This window comes from Bufo gargarizans, chromosome 6 (assembly GCF_014858855.1).
Source record: "Bufo gargarizans isolate SCDJY-AF-19 chromosome 6, ASM1485885v1, whole genome shotgun sequence".
NCBI lineage: Eukaryota > Metazoa > Chordata > Amphibia > Anura > Bufonidae > Bufo > Bufo gargarizans.
This window is the reverse complement of record NC_058085.1, coordinates 35,943,835-35,968,559: the sequence shown is the minus strand read 5'-3', so window position 1 is coordinate 35,968,559 and position 24,725 is coordinate 35,943,835. Positions and strand designations below refer to the sequence as shown.

At 44.0% G+C, this 24,725-nt stretch overlaps 1 long non-coding RNA gene and 1 pseudogene across 1 annotated transcript; both read left to right on the top strand.

Annotated features, from left to right (window-relative positions):
• The window catches only part of LOC122941942, a 122,366-nt pseudogene that overhangs the window by 6,148 nt on the left and 91,493 nt on the right, over positions 1–24,725 (top strand).
• Positions 7,393–12,322, top strand: LOC122941482. Its single transcript, XR_006390456.1, has 3 exons — positions 7,393–7,529; positions 11,991–12,140; positions 12,270–12,322. It is a non-coding gene; the product is annotated as an uncharacterized LOC122941482 (long non-coding RNA).

Genomic DNA, 24,725 nt, shown 5'->3' with positions numbered 1-24,725 from the left:
TTAAGCTAGTTAAAGATGAAATCGTCTCCAAAAGACATAAGGTTAAAGATTATATATATATATTCACGTTGTATTTTAACCCCTTAAAGGGAACCTGTCATGGGGATTTTGTGTATAGAGCTGAGGACATGGGTTGCTAGATGGCTGCTAGCACATCTGCAATACCCAGTCCCCATAGCTTTGTGTGCTTTTATTGTGTAAAAAAACTATTTGATACATATGTAAATTAACCTGAGATGAGTCCAGCGTGAAGGAGCCCAGCACCGCCCCGCATCCTCAGAATCTCCTCCTTGCTCCCCAACGTCAGAAAGCTAGAGCGCCGTAATATTGCGATGCACGAACTAGCGCTTTAGCCTCAGGGAAGGAACTGCGCATGCGCCAGCTCGTGCATCGCGAGATTACGGTGCTCTAGCTTTCTGACGCTGGGGGACCAAGGAGGAGATTCTGAGGATGCTGGGCGGTGCTGTGCTCCTTCACGCTGGACTCCTCTCAGAGACATGACACATCTTAGGTTAATTTGCATATGTATCAAATCTTTTTTTTACACAATAAAAACACACAGAGCTATGGGGACTGGGTATTGCGGATGTGCTAGAGGCCATCTAGCAACCCATGTCCTCAGCTCTATATTTTCCATTTTTGCGTTTTAGTTTTTCACTCCCCATAGCCCTTAATTTTTTTATTTTTCCATTCACGTAGCTTTATGGGGGATTATTTTTTGCGGGACAAGTTGTATTTTCTAATGGCACCATTTACGGTTGCATACCATGTAGTAGCAAGCGGGAAAAAAAAATCCAAATGGGGTAGAATTGGAAAAAACACAATTCTAATAAAGGTTTTTAGTTTTCGTTTTTTTTTACACTGTACACTATGCGGTAAAATTGACCTGTTATCTTCATTCTCCGGGTCAGTACGGTTACAACGATACTGCACTTGTATAGTTTTTCTTGCGTTTTAATACTGACATTTTTTTTATTTTTAACCTTTTGAGGAAAAAAAAATGAAGAAATTTATAACCATATTCTGACCCCTATAACTTTTTTGTAGTTATGTGTACAGGGCTGTGTAAGGGCTCATTTTTAGCGGGACGATCTGTTGTTTTCAGTGATACCAATTCGATCACTTAAAAAAAATATATAATTATTGGGTGGTTGAAGTGAAGTGCAAAAAAATGGCAAATTGGCTGTTTTGTTTTTTCCCCCCATTACACCATTTGCCGTATGCCATTAAAATTGTTATATTTCAATTGTATGGGCATTTTCACACACGGCGATGCCCATGATATGTTTTTTTTTATTTTATTAGTTAAGTATTTTTATTTTTAGGAAAGGGGGGTTATTTGAACGTGTTGTGTGTTTCCCCCCCCCCCCCAAGTCACCTTGGGTGACGATAACTGGTAATCATTAGATTGCCCGTTGTGTTAATTGATGGCTAAATGGCCATCATTGAACACTTCATTTAGAATATAACAATACAATGCTGCCACCTAGTGGCCTGTATTGGTGTATTCCCGAAATAGACACCGAAGCAAACATAACTGTAAAAAAGCTGAAGATGGCTTCTACAAATGGATAATGATCCTAAACGCACCTTAAAATCCACAATAGACTAGCTCAAAGGAAGCAAAAGCGCAATGTAAAAGATTCCCCGATCTCAGTCAGGGAACGCTATTACCGGAGCGGAAGCGCACGACTTCCGCTTCTGGAATGCTCTCATGCTGTGGTCACATTTGACCACGGCATCTGAAGGGTGATCGCATACATGTGCCATGGGTCTCTGTTATTTAAAATATATTTTCATCTTTTAAGTTTTCCCAAAAAAAAAAAAAAAAAGGCACCCTGCATGGTTTGTACCTTTTTTATCAACCCCTTTTGGCAAGTATCACAGCTTGTAAACATATTCTGTAGCCAGCCGAGAGTCTTTCAATGCTTGTCTGAGGAATTTTCATCCCTTCTTCCTTGCAGATTCCTGGGCTATCTTGCATGCACTGCTTTTTTGAGGTCTATCCACAGATTTTCAATGATGTTCAAATCAGGGGACTGTGAGGGCCATGGTAAAACCTTCAGCTTGCTTCCTTTGAGGTAGTCTATTGTGGATTTTAAGGTGTGTTTCGGATCATTATCCATTTGTAGAAGCCATCCAACTTGAGCTTTTTTACAGTTATGTTTGCTTCCAGAATTTGCTGGAATTTCATCTAATCCATTCTTCCCTCTACACGTGAAATGTTTCCTGTGCCATTGGCTGCAACTCCACCCCAAAGCAGGATTGATCTCCCCTCCCCATGAAATTCTGTTTAAAGCTTGTTTAAATGTTTTTTTTTTTTTTTTTTTACAAACTTCTGACACTGAATTTTATTGTGATGCGGGAGAGGTTTTCTTCTGATGCCTCTTGCATAAATGCCATATTTGTGTAAGTGTTGCTGAACAGTAGTACCACAACTCCAAAGTGTGATAAGTCTTCCTGAAGGTCTTTTGCAGTCAATCAGGGGTTCTGGTTTGCCTTTCTAGCCATCTCTGAAATTCTGGTCTTCCAGACCTTCTCATGACCTTCACTGTTCATGTTAACTGCCATTTCTGAATTACATTTTGAACTGAGAAAATGCTTTGCTTTTCCCATACTAAGGCTTCATGCACACGACTATAGCATATCCATGCCTGTATTGTGGCCTGCAAACAGTGTGGTCCACAATCCAGAAGTTACAGTGCAGTGTGGAACAGAGGCATGGATCAGAAGCCCATGGAAGCACTCCATAGTGGTAGGGTTTTCTCTCCGTGCCTCCACACCTGCACTACTCTGCACTATGAACTAAGTTTTTGCGATCCGGATCGCAGACTCCAATTCCAGTGAATGGGTCCACGCCTGCAGACGGCTGGCACGCGGTTAGTGCTCGTGCATTCTGGACCGCAATTTGCGATCGGCAGCACTAGCATGGCCAGTACACAACTGAGGCCTAAGGAAAAATCCCAAAATGTCATTATTTCAGATGCATTTGTTGGGTGCCAGACCGTCTCGGGTTCATATGAAGTTGTGGGTAACCAGAGATCTTCACTTGTGGTAGGTTCACTAGACCTGCTGTGTCTTTCAGAAGGTTTCTTAGCATCACTGGAGGAGGACGATAACATGAACTGATACTTCCTCACTTGCAACGTTCGTATCTGAATTTAAAATGGCTTATGCCTCTTCAGCAGAAAATAGACTGCGAGACATGCACACGACCGTTGTTGTTTTGCAGTGTGTTTTTCACGGATCCGTTGTTCCGTATCTAAGTTTTTTTTTCCTCTGATTTAAGGCCTCTTTCGTTTCTTTATTCCACAAAACCATATCCGTATGGTTTCCGTATGTGATCCGTTTTTTGCGGATCGGAAACAGTAACTTATTAATCACCAAACACATGAGCAATGTGGGCTGAGCATAGCATTTCTACAGTATGGATCCGCAAAATACGGATGTGTTCCGTATGCTTTGCGGACACATTGACTTGAATGGGACCTTGGACCGTGATTTGCAGACAATAATAGGACATGCACTACTTTTTTGCGGAACAGAAACGGAATGCACACGGAGTACCTTCCGTTGTTTTCGCGGACCCATTGAAGTGAATGGTTCCGCATACAGTCCGCAAAAAAAACCCAGAACGGAAGCGGAAAGAAAATAAGTTTGTGTGTATGAGTCCTAAGTCAGTCATACTAAGATTACTTTCACACTTCCGTTAAAGTTTTACGTTATTGTGTTCCGCATTCCATTGACTATGCATCAGTTCAGTCCCTCTTACGTTTTTTTTGGCCGGAGAAAATACAGTAGCATGCTGCAGTTTTCTCTCTGGCCAGAAATCCTGAACACAAAACGGAACTGGTTTTGCCATCTGCGCATGCACAGACCTTTAAAAATGAGAAGATAAAAAAATACCGGATCCGTTTTTCCAGATGACAACCGGAAAGACGGGTCCGGTATTGCAATGCATTTGTAAAATGGATCCGTCTCACAAATGCATCCGCTTGCGTCCGGATTGCCGGATCCGGCAGGCATTTCCGGTGACGGAACTGCCTGCCGGAATCCTCTGCCGCAAGTGTGTGAAAGTAACCTAAGACTACATACATTCGCATCTCCGTTTAGGAGATCCAGCTCAAATATCAGCCGGATCAAAAACTGTTGCTTGCAACGGTTCTTATCTGGCCGGATCACCGCCGAACCTCATTGCAGTCAATGGGGATCCGGAGGTGAAATAGGGGATTTGGCAGGCTGCTCTGTGCCAGAACAGCCTGCCGGATATCCTAACAGAGATGTGAACGAGTTCACACGGGCGAGTTTTCCCCGCAGGTGCTATCCGTGAGGCGAACGCATTGCACCTGCACGTAATCCAGCCCCATTCATTTAAATAGGGCTGTGTACATGACCGTTGTGTTTCACGCATCGCTTCTGTGTTGCGTGAAAATCGCAGCATGTTCTATATTCAGCGTTTTTCACGCAGCCCTGGCCCCATAGAAGTGAATGAGGCTGCATGAAAATCGCATTGCATCCGCAAGCAAGTGCGGGTGCGATGCGTTTTTCACTGATCGTTGCTAAGAGATGTTGTTTGTAAACATTCAGTTTTTTTTTTATCACGCGAGTGGAAAACACATCAAGACGCATTGCACCCATGCGGAAAAAACTGAACAGCTGAACACAATCACAGACAAAACTGACTGAACTTGCTTGCAAAATGGTGCGAGTTTCACTGAACGCATCCTGAGCCAATCCGTCACGCCCATGTGAACCCAGCCTAAGGCCTATTGCACACGGCCGTTTTTTTTTCCCGTTTACTGGCCGTTTTTTGCGTTCCGTATACGGTCCGTATACGGAACCATTCATTTCAATGGTTCCGCAAAAAAAACGGAATGTACTCCGTATGCATTCCGTTTCCGTATTTCCGTTTTTCCGTTCCGTTTTAACATAGAACATGTCCTATTATTGCCCGCAAATCACAGTCCGTGGCTCCATTCAAGTCAATGGATCCGCAAAAAAAACGGAACACATACGGAAATGCATCCGTATGTCTTCCGTTCCGTTTTTTCCTGAACCATCTATTGAAAATGTTATGCCCAGCCCACTTTTATCTATGTAATTACTGTATACTGTATATGCCATACGGAAAAACAGAACGGAAAAACGGAACAGAAACGGAAACACAACGGAATAAAACAACGGATCCATGAAAAATGGACCGCAAAACACTGAAAAAGCCATACGGTCGTGTGCAATAGGCCTAATAAAGATACCTGTCACGCTAAACTTAGTGTACAAAAATGTTAAAAGAAGGAAATTACTGTATTTTTTTATTGTAAAACAAACTTTTTAGCAATAAAAAAGAAATCTTGCTATAAAGTGCCTATGATTTACAGTCTGCAGCTTCATTATTGATCAGGCTGAGCGCTCCTGCCCGCTTCTCTTTCCCTGTCTGACCGATCTGTGTGATTAGTGCAGAAAAGAAAAGAGACTGGGTGAGAGAAACGCAGCTCTCCATCCTGAAGATCCCTAACCCTGGGTTCACACCTGAGCGTTCTAAAAAGGAACGCTCTGTATGCGCGATTGTACCGGCTTTTACAATCGCGCATACAGAGACAAGCGAACGCCCATTGTCGCGCGTTCCCGAAAGTCTATGCACGGGAACGCGCGACAAAACGCCCCAAAGAAGCTCAAGAACTTTTTTGAGCGTAGGGCGTTTTTCAGCGCGTTCAAACGCGCTGTAAAACGCTCAAGTGTGAACCAGGGCCATAGGTAAGCATAGGTTTTCATGTGTTGAGCGTTTTACAGTGCGTTTGAACGCGCTGTAAAACGCTCAGGTGTGAACCCAGCGTAAGCTGCAGGGAAGGGGTTGAAAGATCGGGTTAACTGCAGATGGAGAACCTTTGATTTCATAAGTGGAAGGAGTCAGACCACAAAAAGCTGTACAGTGGGTGTGCAGAAATACGTTTTTATTAGCCCCTTTTACCCTGGGCCAGCTTTAATCTTCCTGCCTAAGGCATTTTTTGCAAATCTGAGGTGTGTCACTAACCCTGGGTTCACACCTGAGCGTTTCTCAAACGCGCGTTTTTGTCGTGCGTTTTTATGCGCGTTTTTTGTAATAGTAAACGCGCGTTTTGACTCGTGTTCGTGTGATTGACTGCAGTGTCCTATGGCCACAAACGCGCGTCAAAACGCCCCAAAGAAGCTCAAGTACTTGATTATGCGTCAGGCGTTTTACAGCGCGATCGTACGCGCTGTAAAACGCCCAGGTGAGAACCATTCCCATAGGGAAGCATTGGTTTTCATGTGTTGAGCGTTTTACAGCGCGTTTGAACGCGCTGTAAAACGCTCAGGTGTGAACCCAGCCTAAGGGTACTTTCACACTAGCGTTTTTTCTTTTCCGATATTGAGTTCCGTCCTACGGGCTCAATACCGGATAAAAACCGATCAGTTTTATCCTAATGCATTCTGAATGGAGAGCAATCCGTTCAGTATACATCAGTTCAGTCCCTCTTACGTTTTTTTGCCGGAGAAAATACCGCAGCATGCTGCAGTTTTCGCAACGGCCAAAAAAATTCCTGAACACTTGCCAGAATGCGGATCCGTTCTTCCGGTCTGCGCATGTGCAGACCTTTAAATCTGTGAAAAAAATAAATACCGGATCAGTTTTTCCGGATGACACCAAAGAGATGGATCCGGTATTTCAATGCCATCCGTTTGCGTCCGGATTGCCGGAATCCTCTGCCGCAAGTGTGAAAGTACCTTTAGTGGTAATCATTTTGGAACACTTTTACTTGTCCAAGCCATTCTGAAATTGTTTTCTTGTGACACATTGTATTTCATGACATGGTAAATTTGTGTTGATAGGCGGCCCCGACGGGCACAACTTTATTGTAATCTTTGATGCTGTGCGCACGATGTATGCCGCTCCGGGACATATGGCCCTCTCACTGACCGAATGTCTCAGAGGGCATACGGTCATGTGCATGATCCCTCAGGGAGCAGTTAAGTGTACTGAGGGTGGGCCTAAACCACCATGTGCACCCTTATTCCTCCTGTCAGCCCCCTCTCTGTTTTGACTGACAGGGCTATTACTATTGTTGTCATTTTTCACTGGACTCAATAATCAATGATTTGGCTCTTATTAAGATCTGTACAGACACACAGAGGCAGCTCTGCTACATACACATCACACAGAGACAGCTCTGCAAAAATACACAAATACTGATGGGACATCCAGCTCCAATGACAACCAGCACAGCAACACCTGGTCATGTGATCTCCTGACTCCTCCCACATATGAGCACATGGTCATGACATCATCACAGGTCCTTTACCTCCTCTAGCGGCACACCTTGGAGTATGACTCCTCCCACATATGGTCACATGGTCATGACTTCATGAAAGGTCCTTTAGCCCACTAGTCTCCCCCTTCCCTCATACATGTAGTGCACTTATACAAAGAATGTATGGGCTCCTGAGAGGTTTAGGACAGCTGATGAGGTCATGTGATTCTGAGCTAAGTGGTGGTGATAAGTAGCCTTTAGGTAAGTCTTCTGTGTTCTGGCAACTGTGGCTTCTTCTAGTCGTTTTGCGTGGTCTCTCCTGTGTTAGAAATAGGGCTCATGCACACAAATGTATTTTCTTTCCGTGTCCGTTACTTTTCTTTTACGGACCGTATGCAGAACCATTAATTTCAGTGGGTCCGCAAAAAAACTGAAGTTACTCTGTGTGCATTATGTTTCCATATGTCTGTATGCCCGTCCCGCAAAAAAATAGAACATGTCCTATTATTGTCCACATTACGGACAAGGGTAGGACTGTTCCAATAAGGATCAGCTGTTCAGCAAAATACGGAATACAGACCGATGTCACACGTATTTTTTGCGGACCGCAAAATACATATGGTCCTGTGCATGAGCCCTTAGGGAGAGGTGTAGAGTGAAGGTTGTATGGTGGAGAACATTAGTTATTAGGATAATGTGGGGGCGGGGCTACATTCTAGACGTAGCCGTAGTGTCCAGCAGCGCAGGTATGTGTCACCGTCACCGCCATTGTCTGTCAGGATTACTGGGGCAGAGTGGCCATTAACCCCTTCACTACCAGCTCTCTGATCTAGAGTCACCACCTGGTCACTAAAGGGGTCCTCCGAGCACAGACCTCCTGGGAGTATTCTCTCTGTAGTGTACAGCGGAGGGACTTTTATCCTGTATTGGGCCGTTATCTATGTGCTATATAGCGGAATTATTTCTATGCTGTGAGATGGAGTTATATCAGGGGCCACATAGCCCTCAGGTGGGTCCCGCTCCTGTGTACACCTCTGGCCCCTTACACCATCATAGTGATGGTCCCAGCCCTTCTGGACCTCACTGCCTCCGTTACAATGTGTCAGCATGCTTAGTGGACCGCACCCAATAAGCCACTGATTGCCTCCATCTTACAATAAGCTCTTCCAGGGTGAGATCTTCCTGAAGTTGCTTGGTTTCTAATTTTAGCTCTGTGCCGAGAACGAGGGAGCCACTCGATTGTTTTAGCAGCCTGGGGACTTCTGCAGCTCCGTGGCCTGTCATAGCAAAGCTCCTATATAGCCCTTTCTTTGGCAGGATGTTTTGCTGATAAGATCAAGACTTCAGATTTGGATCTTAACTGCTGAGGTTCATATGATTTTATTAAATATAATAATATTAAAGTATGTATATATGTATATATATATATATATATATATATATATATAGGGATGTAATGTCCTTCTTGTTCACACTACAGTTATTTGGTCAGGTATTTCCATCAGTTATTGTGAGAGATTTGCACCTGTTCTGTGTTTTCAATCCGCACCTGGTTTTGGCTCATTATAACTGAAGTGTGAACTCAGCCTAAGGCCTCATGCACACGACCGTTGTGTGCATCCGCGGCCGTTGTTCCATTTTCCGTTTTTTTTCGCGGACCCATTGACTTTCAATGGGTCCGTGGAAAAAACGGAAAATGCACCGTTTGGCTTCCGCGTCCGTGATCCGTTTTTCCAGTCCGTGAAAAAAATAAGACCTGTCCTATTTTTTTCACTGACAACGGTTCACGGACCCATTCAAGTCAATGGGTCCGTGAAAAATCACGGATGCACACAAGATAGTCATCCGTGTCCGTGATCCGTGTCCGTTTTTCCTATCATTTTCAATGCAAACTTGACTTATTTTTTTTTTTCACTTTTCATGTCCGTGGATCCTCCAAAAATCAAGGAAGACCCACGGAAGAAAAAACGGTCACGGAACAACGGAAATCCGTTTTGCGGACCGCAAAAAAAAACGGTCGTGTGCATGAGGCCTAAGGCCTCATTCACACATCAGTGTTTTGGTCAGTGATAGGGATGAGCGAACTTGTGTTTCAAGTTCAGCGTGCAGGGTTCGGGTTATCTAAGAATTCCGTAATAGATTCCGCTACCACGGACCATAACTTATTGTTTGTGGTAGCGGAATCCAACGGAATTCTTAGTTAACCCAAACCTTGCACGCCGAACTTGAAACACAAGTTTGCTCATCCCTAGTTAGTGATTTCTATAAGTGATTGTGAGCCAAAACCAGGATTGGAGCCTCCACAGACCTAAGGTATAATGGAAAGGTCTGCTCCTGTTCTGTGTTTGATCCGCACCTGGTTTGGGCTCACAATCACTGATGGAAATCACTGACCAAAACACTGACAATTGAATAAAGACTCATTCACACGTCAGTGTTTTGGTCAGTGATTTCATCAGTGATTGTGAGCCAAAACCAGGATTGGAGCCTCCACAGACATAAGGTATAATGGAAAGATCTGCACCTGTTCTGTGTTTGATCCACACCTGGTTTTGGCTCACAATCACTGATGAAAATCACTGACAGAACACTGACTGAATCCGGATGAAATGTGTTTTTCACTGATGGTTGCTAGAAGATGTTACTTGTAATGCCTCACTCACACATCAGAGTTCCGTCAATGTTTTCCATCACAGATTTTTTTTCACGCGAATGAAAAACGCATCAAAACTGATTGCACCCGCGTGGATAAAACGGAAACACTGTACTCAGTTGCAGACAAAAGTGACAGAATTTGCTTGCAAAATGGGGCGAGTTTCACTGAACGCAGCCTGACACAATTAGTATTGATCATGTGAAAGAGGCTGTCACCACCAGACATCTGAGAAGCTCTGACAGACGTCCTTCAGAACCTCCTCCTTGAGGTTCCTTTTGTTTTGCTTTCATTTTCTCATCTCGTTAGCCTCTCTCAGCTGTCATGTAGTTGCACTGATTGCATTCCTTTAAATCCCTCCCCATACTGCATCACTTTGCGGTTTATATTACTTCCTGGAGTGTGTGCATGCTGGATGCTACTACTGAGTCTTCTACAGATAAGTTTTGTTCGTTCATTTGTGTTTTCCTGTTTGCTTTATCCCAGGTGACCCTGACTCCCTCCGTATCAAGTGTAGGGAGCCGGTGGTCGTGTCCCCTCACTATTATAGGGTGTTCAGGTGTTATACAGTCGAGGTACGAGGATATGCGATCATCTACCATTGGGATTTTCGCATAGGCTGAGCAGTCAGGGAGAGAGCCAGGTCTGATGCAGGGCTCTCCCTTTTGTTCCTTAGTTTTGGATCCAGTCAGTCGGATCTTCATTTTGTGTCTTCTAGTTTTCTGTACACCTTCCGTGACAGAGGCCTAAGGGTTAAAATGTATATTTTGTTTATCTATTATTACTATGGACCTTGGAGGCCAATTCCCAGATCTGCAATAAATCTGAATTCCAAAATAACCTTGATAGACAATGCTTAACTCTCTTGCACAAACATTTCAAACAAGTCTCTTTCATTCATTTTCGCATAAAACTTCGTACAGTATCAGAATGTATTGGCTCAGATGAGCCTAAGTTATTACTTCACGAAGTCTCGCGAGTAATAACTTAAAAAATAAATTTCTACTGTTAAAAATCTTTTCCCGAACTCTATTTCAGTTCCAAGGTGATCAAAAGTCATACACACCCCAAAATGGTATTAATAAAAACTCTAGATAACCCCACAAAAAACAAGCCCTCACACAGCTCCTAGACATAAGTATAAAAAAATTATGGGGATCAGAATATTGCGATACAAGGAAAAAAAATACATTTTTCCAAAGATTTTTTTTATTTTTTAATACTAAAACATGAGAAAAACGTTATAAATGTAATATTGCTGTAATCTTACTGATACAGAGAATGAAAGTAACAGATCTGTTTTACTGCATAGAAAAAGAAACTCATAAAACTGGTGGAATTTTTTATTTTTTTTCCAATTTTTCCATTTTCATTTTTATTTTTTTTCAGATTCCCACTGCAACGTATGTAATATTAAAGTACTACTTGTCCTGCAAAAAACAAGCCCTCATACGGCTAGGTGATCGGAAAAAATAAATAAATTATGCCTCCAGGAACATGGGGAGCAAAAAAAGAAAATGCACGAAAGGAAAATCGCGGGGTCTTGGGTGTGGTCTGGAGTGGCAGTAGGAAATTAAAAATAGGGATCTGGGCTCCTTCTATATGCAGCACTATTCATGTATTACCTCAGATAATAGTCCAGAATCTTAATGACAGATTCCCTTTAATGCTATAGGGCATATCTGTACATCCTATGCACTAAGGGGTTGTATGGGGTGGGCTGACACGCTGACCTGAACAGCAGACACCCAGGGCTAATGTCTGATGATAACGCAGATCACAGACATTGAACCCCTCAGAAGCTGTGGTTGAATGTGACCATGGCACCTGAGATTGGAAAACCTGAGAGCTTGGGATGCCTTCATTGTGATCGGATAAGACGTTTCTTAGTAGTAATAGGCCTAAGCCTGTACAAAGCCTTATTACAGGTATATTCCAATGCAGGCCTGCAGCACTACATTGGAATGTACTGAATTTGTAATGTATTATATTGAATTGTAATGTATTAGATTAGAGTGTTACATGGGGTTTTGTATGATTTTACATCTTCCCATCTTCTCTCCATTCAGGTTCCTACAATATAGGATCCGCTCAGTGGAGATCTTCTATAAAAGATCCTTCTCCTGACTGACCCGTCAAGGATGGATAGGGACAGAGAGAAGATGGCGGAGAGTATAATAAATCTCACCCTAGAGATCCTCTTCCAGCTTACTGGAGAGGTGAGAGATTCTTATGATGTCACATTACATCTTCTTATCTATGTTACTAACAGATGGACATGACTGGAGAGGTGAGGGACTCTGGAGATGTATGGAGTGATATTTATTACTGTGTCTCTCCATAACCAGGACTACACAGTAGTGAAGAAGACCTTTAGTGGGCGCTGTCAGGCCCCTGTGTCTGAAGGATGGGGAAGAACCCTGAGCCCAATCACGGGGCCTCCACCTTACCCCCTGATACATGAGGAAATCAATAGAAAGAAGATCCTAGAACTCACCAACAAGATGATTGAGCTGCTGACTGGGGAGGTGACACTGCTGGGAATGCTGGGACATTATACAGGAACGCTATGAAGGGATCTAGTTGATGACTGTATCATTGTGTTGTCAGGTTCCTATAAGGTGTCAGGATGTCACCGTCTATTTCTCCATGGAGGAGTGGGAGTATTTAGAAGGACACAAAGATCTGTACAAGGACGTCATGATGGAGGATCACCGGCCCCTCACATCACCAGGTAATAGACATGACTAAATACACTCGTACTCTCATTATCTGTATGTAAGGAATGAATTCAGTCACTGGATGTGTTTTCTACAGTTAAGGAAGAGAAAAGAACAACGGAGAGATGTCCCAGTCCTCTTCTTCCACAGGATGGTTCAGAAGAACATCACAATGTCCTACAGGATGATCAGGTAGATGGAGACAAGGACGTCATGATGGAGGATCACCGGCCTCTCACATCACCAGGTAATAGACATGACTAAATACACACGTCCTCTCATTATGTGTATGTGAGGAATGAATTCAGTCACTGGATGTGTTTCCTACAGTTAAGGAAGAGAGAACAACACCGGAGAGATGTCCCAGTCCTCTTTTTCCACAGGATGGTTCAGAAGAAAATCACAATGTCCCACAGGATGATAAGGTAGATGGAGATAAGGTGTCATAAAATGTTGTTTGTGATCTGTAGAAGGCTGTTAAGATCCTGTGTTCAGTCTTGTTTTACCCACCGGTATTATATGTTTTATCCTTCTATAATGAGAAAGGTGGAGATGGCAGGATTACAGTTGACCATAGACATTACATGTTGTCTGGATCTTCTCACAATTTTCTGGTTATGGAGACTTCTGGTTGTAATAAGAAACCAACAGGTTGGATTTATAAAGCGGATGTGGATCTGCTATGTCTCTTGAACGGGTTTGACTTGGGGGTACTCCTGACGGTGTTATCTAAGTGGATGCACTAGTCTTCACAATTTAACCCCTGTACCGGGTTCTGGACTCTGCTGCAGGGGAATCACCAGACTGCTACGTCTTAAAGTATTTTCTGAATAAGTGACTGCTGACCCACCGATGCGGAGCATCAAGGGATCAGACAGAACCGTAGTCGTAGACAGGCTGAGGGCAGGACAGGCAAAGTATGTGCAATTTGATAAATAGTCCATTATCAGGGCAGGCAGCTCAGGGATCATACTGGAGATCAGGCAAGGGGTCAGGTCAGGCAGTGAAGGGTCAAATCCAGAAGTTGGTCCACAGGCAAGCTAATGGCTGATCTTTGCAGGAAACGAGTGCACTAGTATCTAATACTCGGGCTGGAAAGATTAGGGTGTACGTGCTGGCCATTTTAGAGAGACAGAGTGAGTGCACATGCCCTACTGGCAGCCATTTTTGGCAGGAAGCAGTCCTGTGTGAGGGTCCGCATTACTTCTGCAGCTGGGACCACTGGGCAGGGATAGATGGATGCCTGTGGGGCCAGTCTGCTGGAGTCCTGAAGCTATGAAGCTCGTGAGCAAGGCAGTGGATACACCAACTAGCAGGAGAGGGGGCGGCTGAAGACACAGATAACTGCTGTCATCTCATCACTGGTCTTTATGTTAATTACTGATCTTTCTCATCACATAAAATATTCCACATGACTTCTCCAACCGTCTGATGACTTTTACAATATTTCTTTCACAGCTTGTGAATCCTGGTGAAGATCTGAACATCATATATGTTACAGAGACAGATGTGAGGGGGGATGAGCAGAGTATAGAGGACATTCCTATAGATAACTGCCCAGGTGAGTAGTAACCACTAAATAAAGCAGAGAAGACTCACAGATTCTACTCATTCACTGGATACTGTTTACTCATTCCATTGTCAGGTATTAGTGGCAGTTTGGGGAGCGCATACTTTCTGACAGGTTTGCTTTACTTGCACACAGTTCTTCATACTACATGGGGTCCTGCAGAGTATTGATCAGAAGTTTGGGTTTATCACATTTTCTTCTAACTTCTATGAACCCTCTTTCAGCAGTACTTAGAGGATTTACTTACACTTCTGAATTTTTGGGAGTTAAGAAGAGCCTTATGACAGAGCCATCACCTGGGCAGGGTGAACAGGGGGAATGAAAAGATCTACTACTGATCATTAGCAGCCGACTGTCAGTAAAGATCTCACAATGTCCTGGAGTAAGGAAGTAATCACAGGAAAGAATCCCCAGTGGTCAGTGACAGCCTGCTGTGGTGTTCTGCTCACTTTTTCCTGATAAAGACTTTAGTGCTATCCCCCATCGCCCCCTGGGACTATGACCAATCTTACTATATGTCGCCCCAAAATATCTCATGGTGGCTGTTTAATGATCCCCTTGTAGACACTTCAGGGAGCACGTTGTGAAGATAGTCATGGCGTGACATGGCAGCATATAGAATTATTGTATGTACAGAGCGGTCCAGGGTATATGAAATATAATACAAAATTAGGCCTGAGCTAAAGAAATCACTGCAAAAAATGCACCAAAATGATATGCAACTGACAATACTAGCTAATTCCTCAGGCCGATGTTAAAAGCTGAGAACTTTGCCAATATCTTCCAGTCAGGAACATATCGGAGCCCCTCATGCACCACATCACGGTGTCTCAGCAAGCATGGGGTCCTACAACTCAACTGCCCGTGGTGTGTGAACAGGGTCTGAACCCTGCTAGAAACCAACTCACAGCCAGACTCTCACATGCCTCCATAGTGGTATCACCAATGCACTGTGAGGTAGGATAAAGCTGTGAGCCGCACCCACAACAGACCATGTGACACAGAAGCTACCAGGTGCAAAAGAATTACAACTAACTTCTTGGCAGTCAGGAGGCCGGGCGGCGCTCGTAGCGTAGCTCACTGCGCCTGCACCGCCTGCTTCATTCATAAAGTGAGCTACGCTACAAGCGCCCGCCCGCCCAGCCTCCTGACTGCCAAGAAGTTAGTTGTAAGTAGTACAGCGCTAGATTTAAGATGATTGGAATACTTTAACAATACCCACAAGTTAGATATGATTATACTACAGTGAGCGGGGCCCGGTGTAGTAGAATACAGTGACTGCATCGGGCCCCGCTGCAATTACAGAAAAAGACGCCGGCCCCCAACCCCTCCTCCCTCTCAGCATATTCACCGGACGGTCGCAGCATTCGTCCCATAAGGCGCACTGCTATTTTTCACCCATTTTTGGGGGCGGAGTGCGTCTTATATGGCGAAAAATACGGTATTCGGCGTGTAATAAAAGTTACGTTTTATTGCATAGTCAGTAACAAGATTTCTTTAGCTCAGCCACCTATAGACTTCATCCAGTATCAGAAAAATAATTCTCTAACTTTTGTCTTGCATGAAAACAAAATTTTTATTATGCCTGTAAAAATGTTTTAGAACCGTCCGGTATATTACACATAAAGTGCAACCATTATTAATAATCGATTAGTGTCTGCTAATCCAACTTATTTAACAGAATTATCAGCATTTTACCGAAAGAGCAGCTACATTATCAGCAGATAACACTGTGTCCAACAATTACACATTAATTGGGACGATAAAGTGAATGCTGTGAATTGAAGCATCGAAAGTGGAATTCAATCCAAAGTTTAGGAAAAATTATATTCACCACAGATCCAAATTGGTAACGAATCAGATTTTTTCTTAAAATGGCTGCTGCTCATTTTACAAAGTGAAGGTAAGAAGCCCGGGAATGCGAGATCACCCATAATGCCTTGCAGCCAGCCAATTAGCAGGTAGCCATCCCCTGTGATGTCACAGCACAATTAAAACCCTAATCTCTTCTGCCATGCTCTGTTCATGTAGCAGTCAGTGTGTGAGATGGACAGCACCTAATAGCACTGACTCACAGGTCCCTTCATGATTCTCCACTGAGCATTTCACTAGAAAATAGTGGTGGTAGGCACATGGAAACATGACCCTATGAAGATGCTTCAAGACAAGAGTGGAAAATACAAGAGAACAGCCTGGTGACCTAACATCAAGATCTACTGGTCCTGGCTACTGGTAGATAGTGTTCTGTTTTCCCACCACTGTCAGTGAGTTGAAAATTGAATTATGCTCTATGCCTTGTAATTTGTATGGAATTTTTGAATTAAATGTCAATATAATGTTAAGGTTATAATATTTAAAGTGAATAAAAATCTAATTTATTATTGGCAGACGACTGTACCAGGAGCACAGAGGAACATTTGATATCTTCAGATTTTAAAGTAGATGATCGTGGCATCAAGCAAGATACCTATGAAAAGCATGCCATTATCCCAGATGTAGCCTCCATCAGCCACAACAAATATCCGTCATCTGATACTTTGGCTCGAGTCCAATCTTCTGATTCATCACACGCTGTTAAGCTAAATAAAAATCACAGAAGTAGTGTTCAACATCAAAGAACTCACACAGAGAATAATGCATTTTTATATTCATGTGGCAAACATGTTAAATCAGCTCTTGTTACACACCAGATAATTCACACAGAGGTGAAGCCATTTTCCTGTTCAGAATGTGGGAAATGTTTTAACTATAAATCACATCTTGTTAAACATGAGAGAACTCACACAGGGGAGAAACCATTTTCCTGTCCAGAATGTGGAAAAAGGTTTATCCAGAAATCGGATCTTGTTAAACATGAGAGAACTCACACAGGAGAGAAACCATTTTCCTGTTTAGAATGTGGGAAATGTTTTAACCAGAAATCAGATCTTGTTATACATAAGAGAATTCACACAGGGGAGAAGCCATTTTCGTGTTCAGAATGTAGAAAATGTTTTAAAAATAAATCGCATCTTGTTACACATCAGAGAATTCACACAGGGGAGAAACCATTTTCATGTTCAGAATGTGGAAAATGTTTTAAAGATAAATCACATCTTGTTAAACATGAGCGAATTCACACAGGAGAGAAGCCATTTTCATGTTCAGAATGTAGCAAATCTTTTACAGATAAATCACATCTTGTTAGACATCAGAGAATTCATACAGGGGAGAAGCCATTATAATGTTCAGAACGTGACTATTGTTTTAAAAAGAAGTCAAATCTTGTTACATGAAAGAAGTCACACAAGGAAACCATTTTAACCACTTAAAAGCCTCCATACTACTTTGGTGTTTGAGAAAAGGACTTAACAGTTCAGCCTGAGCAGAGCTTAGACAGCAAGGTGGTGGGGGGTGGGAGGTTGGCTTTAGGATATGGAACTTATCTTGTTTGAAAACTGGCATTCCAAGCTTTCAAACAAGACCATTATCAGTATTATCTCTACTACATCTCGAAATCGGATTGGGAGTAAAAGCAGTGAAACCAAAATGTTTCACTTTCAGCTGCATTTAGTGCATTATCCAATTTCTAACAGCTATATTTTCTGATGTAGTGGAGATCATACTGTGATTCTGGTCTTATTTGAAAGGCCCATATCTGTAGCTGTTACCAATTCTGAGATATGAGTGGTTAAAGCATACCTCCCCTCCTCTATCTAGTGGGGGAGGGGGGTAGCTAGGGAGCTGGCTGCAGGAAGAAAGAAACAAAATATATAAATTTGGCATTATCATATTTGTACTGACAAAGTAATGTTAAAATTGCTATTTTTATCTGTCCCCCTAAGAATAAAATAATAAAAGTTATTTAATACATTACATGTTCTCACAAGTAAAAATGTAAGAGTTATGACTGCTGAAACACAGAGGGGGAAGATGTTACTGATCCTTAAGGCTAAAATTGGCTATGTCACTAATGGGTTAAAAATGTAATTGTCTACCCGGGGTAGACAATATATAGACATATATTAAACATCTACAATAAGAAAGTGACATTGTCGGGAGGGTTTTTCCAATTTGAATGTGACTGTTAGGAGGTTAAAGGGGTTCTCCAAGATTCTGATATTGATGACTAGAGATGAGCAAACCAGTTCGTAATAAACCGGGTTCATTAAGAAATTAGCAAAATTTCATCAGGTATCCACAACCGAAGCTTATTAGGTGTGTTTCGGACAAATCCAGTAAAACGGCACGCAGCACATGGAAGGAAAAAGCACTAGGGAGGAAGAAGGATGCTCTCATGACCCTAACACTGGGTTCACACCTGAGCGTTCTGAAAGGAGCGCTCTGTATGCGCGATTGTACCAGCGTTTACAATCGCGCATACAGAGACAAGCGAACGCCCATTGTCGCGCGTTCCCGAAAGTCTATGTACGGGAACGCGCAACAAAACGCCCCAAAGACGCTCAAGAACTTTTTTGAGCGTAGGGCGTTTTTCAGCACGTTCAAACGCATAGGTTTTCATGTGTTGAGCGTTTTACAGCGTGTTTGAACGCGCTGTAAAACGCTCAGGTGTGAATCCAGTGTAAGAGGAAGTGGGGAGGAATGGCATGCCTGGATGAGCCAATCAGTGCTGCAGCAGGCAAGGAGGAGCACTTTCAGAACGAGGAGAACATCATTCGATGTTTGGCTGTGAATAAGATTGGAGAGATCTTGCAGTGTCTGACAGAAAAACGATTATAGGGACACTGTTCAGTTAAAATCAAGCTTCTATTCTACTGTAAGGCTTGGTACTCATCACGTTTTAGCCATCCGTTTAGCGTATACGATTTTTTTTTTTACCAGACTCTGCAGGTCATAAAAGCGTGGTGTTCTGCACTTTTGTATATATATTTTTTCTTTTACAATGTGGAAAATAAACTGTCAGATGAAATGCCGAATGTTGAAATAAATTCCCCATTAAAAGTGTCCTGTCTGACCCAGGAAGAAGTGCAACAGCGACTTAAAAAGATTAAAATAGACAAATCGCCAGGACCGGATGGCATACACCCCCGTATCCTAAGGGAATTAAGTAATGTCATAGCCAGACCCTTATTTCAGATATTTGCAGACTCTATACTGACAGGGAATGTCCCACAGGATTGGCGCATGGCAAATGTGGTGCCAATATTCAAAAAGGGTCCAAAAACAGAGCCTGGAAACTATAGGCCGGTAAGTTTAACATCTGTTGTGGGTAAACTGTTTGAAGGTTTTCTGAGAGATGCTATGTTAGAGCATCTTAACGGAAATAAGCAAATAACGCCATATCAGCATGGCTTCATGAGGGATCGGTCATGTCAAACAAATTTAATCAGTTTCTATGAGGAGGTAAGTTCTAGACTTGACAGCGGCGAATCAATGGATGTCGTGTATCTGGACTTCTCCAAAACATTTGACACTGTACCACATAAAAGGTTAGTATATAAAATGAGAATGCTCGGACTGGGAGAAAACGTCTGTATGTGGGTAAGTAATTGGCTGAGTGATAGAAAACAGAGGGTGGTTATTAATGGTACACACTCCGATTGGGTCACTGTCACTAGTGGGGTACCTCAGGGGTCAGTATTGGGCCCTATTCTCTTCAATATATTTATTAATGATCTTGTAGAAGGCTTGCATAGTAAAATATCTATTTTCGCAGGTGACACTAAACTGTGTAAAGTAATTAACACTGATGAGCACAGTATACTACGACAGAGGGATCGGGATAGATTGGAGGCTTGGGCAGATAAGTGGCAGATGAGGTTTAACACTGACAAATGTAAAGTTATGCACATGGGAAGGAATAATGCAAGTCACCCGTACTTATTAAATGGTAAAACACTCGGTAACACTGACATGGAAAAGGATCTAGGAATTTTAATAAACAGCAAACTAAGCTGCAAAAAACAGTGTCAGGCAGCTGCTGCCAAGGACAATAAGATAATGGGATGCATCAAAAGGGGCATAGATGCCCGTGATGAGAACATAGTCCTACCACTTTACAAATCATTAGTCAGACCAGGGGCGTAGCTAGAACTGACTGGGCCCCACAGCAAATTTTTGTACTGGGCCCCTCCCAAACTTAATGGACGCACTCATACACACACTCGCCACATACATGGACGCACTCACCACATACATGGACTCACTACATACATGGACGCACTCATACACGCATTCACCACATACATGGATGCACTCATACAGGCACTCACCATATACATGGACGCACTCATACACGCACTCACTACATACATGGACGCACTCATACACGCATTCACCACATACATGGATACACTCATACACGTACTCACCATATACATGGACGCACTCATACACGCATTCACCATATACATGGACGCACTCATACAGGCACTCACCATATACATGGACGCACTCATACAGGCACTCACCATATACATGGACGCACTCATACAGGCACTCACCATATACATGGACGCACTCATACACGCACTCACTACATACATGGACGCACTCATACACGCATTCACCATATACATGGACGCACTCATACAGGCACTCACCACATACATGGACACACTCATAAAGGCACTCACAACATACATGGACTCACTCATACAGGCACTCACCACATACATGGACAGACTCACATACGCACTCACCACATATATGGACATATATACTGTATATATATATATATATATATACACACACACACATTACATACACATGAACTTACAAGTAGTTATACACCTATTTCTACAGACAGACACTATTTCTACAGACAGACACTTACCTTTCCTGTAGACAGCTGATGTCTGGTCCTCACAGGCAGCCTGGAAAAGTAGGTGCCATCACCCCTCTGTGCCATCCAGTGACAGCAGTAGTAGGTTTTAGGCGGGACCAGTCTCCCTCCATAGTCCCACTCCCAGTCCCTCCTCCCCACAGCAGGACAGGTAACAACCACCCCCCCCCCCCGGCCTGGCCCCGCCCCCTCCACCGCCTGAGTCCGCCTCCTACTAACTAGAGGGAATGGGTGGGAGGACTCAGGAGGCGGACTCAGGCGGTGGAGGGGGCGGGGAAATTCATTCCTTTCCTGCACTGCGGTCTGCGGGCGGCGCTGGTGCCAGCCTGGCTCCGCCTCCGCTACGCCCCCGTTCCGGCCCCCTCCACCGCATCCGCCGGCCTACCTCATGTTGGACCGCCCGCGCCCCGCCCACTACACTGGGCGGGCGGTCGGCCCTGGCTGCCTGTGAGTGCTGTGATGTATAAAAATAAAATAAAAAATGATGCGGTCCGGACGGGCGGGCCCCCAGTGGCGTAGGGCCCCATAGCCACTGCTATGGTTGCTATGGCGATCCCTACGCCACTGAGTCAGACCACACATGGAGTACTGTGTACAGTTCTGGGCTCCAGTGAACAAAGCAGACATAGCAGAGCTGGAGAGGGTCCAGAGGAGGGTAACTAAAGTAATAACTGGAATGGGGCAACTACAGTACCCTGAAAGATTATCAAAATTAGGGTTATTCACTTTAGAAAAAAGACGACTGAGAGGAGATCTAATTAATATGTATAAATATATCAGGGGTCAGTACAGAGATCTATCCCATCATCTACTTATCCCCAGGACTGTGACTGTGACGAGGGGACATCCTCTGCATCTGGAGGAAAGAAGGTTTGTACACAAACATAGAAGAGGATTCTTTACGGTAAGAGCAGTGAGACTATGGAACTCTCTGCCTGAGGAGGTGATGATGGTGAGTACCATAAAGGAATTCAAGAGGGGCCTGGATGTATTTCTGGAGTGTAATAATATTACAGGCTATAGCTACTAGAGAGGGGTCGCTGATCCAGGGAGTTATTCTGATGCCTGATTGGAGTCGGGAAGGAATTTTTATTCCCCTAAAGTGAGGAAAATTGGCTTCTACCTCACAGGGTTTTTTTTGCCTTCCTCTGGATCAACTTGCAGGAGGACAGGCTGAACTGGATGGACAAATGTCTTTTTTCGGCCTTATGTACTATGTTACTATGTTACTAATGTGTACATCAAACAGATGTCAAAAACGGAATGTGCACCCACCTTTAGGACATTGAGGAGAAAGGCTAGAATGAAGCATTGTGTACAGTGAAAAAAGAACAATTGTGTAGAATAGGGAAAGCTGTCAGCCAGGGAGTGAGGAGCTAAGGCTGGGTGTGCCTGCTTCCGCCCTTGCTGGATATACATCACGTGAGAGGACCGTGCTTGAACAATTTTACTTATAAATAATGGTCTCATTATGCAGATGTATATATACTATTGTATATTTCCTGCAATGCAGCCACATATTACTTCTCCTTCATTCAGTGCTCATAACATATATGTCTCTAATTGCACTCACGGACATGCAAAACTGCTGGGTTGCTTTAGCGCATGTGCAGTTCGCGCTTTCGCCCTCACAGGAACTTTCCTGGTGAAACGCACTGCGCTCCACACGTAAACCGTGTGCGTGTGCTTCATTTGATTTATTACACACTTAAACAATGTCTTTTTCCAATCCAGCCATGTATCTACCACCTCACTTTTATTACTCCCTTGATCCTTAAGAAGTATTACCGAGGGATGACCGAAATATGGGGACCCTGGTCTGTACATAACGTTGATACAGTTGTGTTCAAAATAATAGCAGTCAGACATCACTAACCTGATCAATCACAGTTTTTGGTAGAAATTATATTTCTACATGGCAAATAATTTACTAGCAGGTGTAGTAGAGTAATAGAAACACAACAGACCCAACAGTCATGACATGCATGCTGCTGATTGTAATTCAATCACTTATTGAAAGAGGCATGTTCAAAATAATAGCAGTGTGGAAAAACAGGTGGCAATTATTATTAAGGAAGGAAGGCAGCAAATGTTGTACATGCTAGTTACAGTGCATTTCTCTGAAATTCTGAGGAAAATGGGTCATTCCTGTAAGATCCTCACCTGCTTTGCACTCCAGGGGAACAAAGAGGGGTCCTCGTGGAGTTGCGGGACAGGTTATGCGTGTCTCTGATGCACCAGCGCTGACCCCTTTGCGAGCCAGTGCGGAGATGCGTTCGCGTGGACATCGGAGGGGAGGACCGTCGGAGTCCCGGGGACAGAGTGGCCAGGCGAGTGACAAGACGCCGCGGCCAGGGTTGTCTCCGGTGTCTCCTGCGACTTCCGTTTCCGCATCTGGGTCCGCGCGCTCGCATACTCGCGCTGAGTCAATCATGCGTCCGTGCGTACGCACGAGGGCAGGTTCGCAAAGGGATACACGGTCGCGAGTACGCGCTTCTTATGCACTTCGTCGACCAGTGGCGCATATTATACTGACTCACAAGAGCAAAGTGGATTAGGGAGCCAGCCATGGGTTAATCAACTTGTGATTGCCTTAGGCCTTGTCCTCAGGTGCAGGGCAATTTGTTCACCTATGGTAGTGGACACTTGGCACCCTGGGATTGGTCAGCAGGCATTTAAAAGGAGGTCTCTCAGGGTGATCAGTGCCCACTGTTATTTTCCCTCAACCAGGTATAGGTCACAACTCCTAGTGACTGAGGACTGCCAGGAACTTTGTCCTTACAGCGGACCCAAGATCTGGAGTGACTCGACTGCCAAGTGCACAGCATCATTCAGCACTGGTTGGGACTATTCCTGGAATCTCCTTGCCTGGTTTTTTGTTATTATTCCTTGTTACCAGCAAGTGTCCTGGACGTTTATGTTTCTGGTGAATAAACACCTTTTTGCTTTCATCACTGGTCTGTTTGTTGGTGCCTTGCATTACAGAACAGTGGGCCCAACTAATAGTTGCCATGGACAAGATCCAGCAGCAGCTGAATGAATTAACGGGAGCCGTTAACCTGCTGTTCCAACGACGCCCAAATATACCAGCAGCCGCTGCAGCGCAAATCCAAGAGCAACTGACAACTGTGATGGAGGAGGTTCAGCAGCTTATCCAGGGAGCCTCAGCACTACCCGTCACTATCGCAAGGCATCAAACAGAACCTAAGATCCCTCTGCCTGACCCCTTCACAGGAGAGCGACAGGAGTTCTTAAACTTCAGGGACTCCTGTCTCCTTTATTTCCAGTTACGACCGATGGCTTCTGGCACTCTCAGGCAGAGAATTGGGATTGTAATGTCACTGCTACGTGGAGACCCCCAACGTTGGGCATTTAACTTGCCTCAAGACCATACAGCCTTTTCGTCAGTGGATGCCTTCTTCGAGGCTATGGCTGTGATTTACGATGACCCGGATCGTACTCGCACCGCAGAGACCAATCTTGAGCATATTCAACAAGGCCGCCGCCCAGCTGAAGAATACGCTGCAGAATTCAGGCGATGGGCAGCTTTCACCACCTGGGGCGACGCAGCCCTACGCCATCGCTTCCGTTTGGGACTTTGGGATGCGGTCCGGGATCTTCTTTTGGCCTTGCCTACCCCCTTCTCGTTGGAAATGGCTATCTCTCAGGCAATCGATGCCGACAGGCGAATCCGTGAGAGGCGAGTGGAACGGTCGTCTCGGTTTTCATC